We start from the raw sequence: 3,604 nt of genomic DNA on the forward strand, positions 1-3,604 counted from the left end.
CACCCCCTTTTACATTCAGAATGTAAAAGGCTTTACTCATTTCAATAACATACAAAAAACATTATCAAGCTTTTTAAAAGGCTATAAAATAACTAACTATAGTTACATACATTTCTTATAATCTACTAATATCATTTTTATTTGACTTAATTACACAAATTGTACTTTTTTTTTTGGAATTGCTTTTGAAATTTTGAATGTAATTGAAATGAATAAACCTGCCAAAAATAGTTTTAGTGCATTTGTTTCGTAACCACTGAGACGATTCGACCGTCAGTCAAATCAGGCTCTGTATTTGAATCGTCTGCTATTTTTGGCCAACTCTACAAGAAATACGTATTAATATAAATACATTACAAGACACGTGCTATGATGATGTCTTGCAACTGCTAAATTAGCTCAATATTAGTCCAATAAACGTGGCAAATTCTTGTTTTAAACTGGTTTTGCACAGGTGAAGCCAGAGTTTTCAAAGTCTGAGATGGTGGGACGCTCCTCAGACAGAACTGGGAAAAAATGCATCCCACCCCCTCCCACAGACACTCTTTTTATATTTATAATGAGTTTCTGACTGTCGGAAAGTGGGAAAACAGTAAAATCCCCAAAGCGACTGCATCTCTGAACTGTCTCTGTCACCAAATCACACACATTTAGGCTATTATATGTGATCTTTTGATAACTAATGTAATTCTAATTTCACTTCCCGTCCCGAAAACCTCTGGTTTCAACAATTGAGATGAAGTTTTCAAGGTGCTGGAAGGCAGATTTTGCTTTTGTTGAACAGCGCCAGACTTCAAATTTTGGCACTTAAAATAAAATTTGGCATCCAAAATTAACTGGAAAAGAAAATGCTGCTTTTAAAACACTTTCCAGAAAAACAAAAATGTGTACTGGCTCTGAGGACAAAAAATTATAACTTCCAAAAAAGAATAGAAGTTACAAAATTGTTTTTCACCATGCACTTATTTTAATTATGTCAGTGTCAATTTTTTTGTCTCTTATTGCTGAAGGCTTATAATTAGTTTTCTATGGTGGTTTTGGCAGAGGTCCGATGGAACACGGTGTGGTTCCCAATATAACTTTTCTTAATATTTCAATGCCAATGTTGCCTTTTTTAGTTTAGGTTTTGTTTTCAATACCTAATTAAAAATGTTTGCCTTCTAAAGTCACTGTTCTGGCTCCATAGACGTGTTGTTTCCTCCTGTTGCCTGTTTCAAAGCTAATCTCACCATCTGCTGACTGTTGTTTCATATCTAACCAACAGATGAGAGTTGTAAATTTCCTCGTCTAAACTCTCCCGACTCTCAAAAAGTCAAACTATTACTTTAGGGTGGCAGCACAGTATCACCACTTACATTCTGAGTAAAACAGTGTTCTTCTTTTTTCTTTTTTAAAATCAATAATGTGTCCTCTCCCCCGTCCTAAACACAACAGTATTTGCCAATATGTGAAGACAGAGACAGCGTAAAGCTTCAATATGCACATTCATGTCAGCAGCCTCTGCTGAGGCCTAAATGTCGTGTCCAGTTTACCGAGGCATCCTGAAAGTGACCGACAAAAGACGAGCAAACATTCAAAACTGGCTGCGTTCAGCCCAGTCGCCACCAAAAATCGTTTGCATTTTAGGCTTCTATAAACCACAGATATGTTGATTGTTAATCTAAAAGGATGTTTTCAAGGGCAAACATGGCAGCTGGATGACAAGCTTTCTCAAATTATCTCAACTGCACTGCAGAAAAAGAAAAGTTGGGTGAACTCAAAATTTCAAGGCAACAAACTTCGATAAAATTTTAAATTGGACAATTAAACAAAATATTTTAAGTTTTGTTTTGGAGTTTTCTCAACTCTGAATATCTCTGGCACGATTGTAACGGCGCTATGAAATGTCAGCTAATGTTGTGACCACAATTTTGAGTTAGCATTGATACGCTAATGGCTACTCTTGTAGCTGTAACAAGCAGCGCCGCTAGCATCAGGTATCCGCTAGCGTCAGTTAGCCGCTAGCATCAGTTAGCCGCTAGCATCAGTTAGCCGCTAGCTTTCACCAATGACTGAATTTCACAACAAAGAAATAAGAGTTAGCAGAACTATTGTCCCTTGTTGTGAACCCCAACTTAAAGATATAAGTAACAACAACTCACAAACTTGTTTTTGAGCAGACAACTGGCTTCCTTTGTTGTGCTAACTTACATTATTGCCCTAAATGTCAATAATTTATATTTCCAAGTTTTACCAACTTAAATCACTGTTTATGGCAAAAAATACAAGTTGGCTTTTTTGCAGTGTGTACACTAAAAAGTTGAGAAAAAGGCTAAATAGTCACATCATCTTGATTCATATTTGGTCAGTGCTACCTAGTTTGACCGTTTGGTCTGAGTTTCGTGAGTTGCACCGATTGCCAGTTATCCTGTTAAACCTGCCGATTAGCGCGGCTCAGGCCTTAGTGGCTGGCAATCACTCTGAATGGGAAAGAGTTGAGATTTTTCTGCCAGAGCAAATAAAAATGAGCTTGGCAAATTCGTCCAGGCTCATATTTTTGTGTCACATTATTGGAAGTTATGTCTGGAATTATTGTTTTTTAAGCTTTAACCTGACAGAGTGATGATTTAGAGACCCAGCATCGACCCCTCGGGTGCACAGAAAAAAAAGCATTTGCGAGTTGTGCAATGTTATCGGAGTACTGCTAAGTGTGAGTCCCGCTTAGACCTCTTAGTTGGATTGCCTAAGTAATGCATTTTTTATAACCTCAACTGTTTCTAAGTACCTTTACCGAGAAACGAAAGGCCTTATTTTCCTGAAACTTGGTAGAAGAGTGTAACATGAGCAGAGGAAGAAGACATTAAATTTGGGGTTTTGTTGTGGTGTCAGAATAATCGGAAAGATTTGTTCCCGACTGGAAAAATGAATCTCAAGACACAATGTTAAAGGTATGAAGCTGGATTAGAGAATGTGTGAATCTAGAGAAAATTCTAAATAGTATTCAGGGAACCAAGAGTAAATTTAAACCGAGTTTCACGCCACTTCTTAACCCTTTATCAGGCAAAGAACGGTGGCAAACCTACAAGAAAAAAAGTCGCAGATTTAAGAGATTTAAAGTGGCAAATCTGGGAAAAGTGGGAAAAAAGCAAATTTTTTTCGCAGAGATTCACCACTTTAAATCTCATAAATCTACGCATTTTTTTCTTGTAGATTTGCCACTCTAATCTCATAAACTTTTTTCTCAAAATATTATTTTCATATGTTTTTTTACACACTCTGGCTGTATGTAATATCCTCCAATATTCTCTCTGGTTGAAATTTGGAATTTGCAAGTATTTCAATGAGTGTCCTATTAAGGGTTAAAAGCTGCCGCTGATCGTTCACATTCAACATATCTGAGGTTTTCAGAAATGGACAATACCAACATTTATTCTGGCGACTGGGTTTGTTTCTACTGCTGTGTTTACAAGCTCTCCCCTGCACAAAAAAAGGCTTCCTGCAGCCCTCTTATGAGTTCTGCTCTGCTTTGATTTCTCCTGTCATTACTTGTTAATAAAGGTAGAAAATAACAGTCCTGGCCCTGGCCATCTCTTTTAATGACAAGCCTCATTCTTGAGTGTGTGTG

The sequence above is a fragment of the Centropristis striata genome, chromosome 3 (assembly GCF_030273125.1).
Source record: "Centropristis striata isolate RG_2023a ecotype Rhode Island chromosome 3, C.striata_1.0, whole genome shotgun sequence".
In the NCBI taxonomy this organism is placed as follows: Eukaryota; Metazoa; Chordata; class Actinopteri; order Perciformes; family Serranidae; genus Centropristis; species Centropristis striata.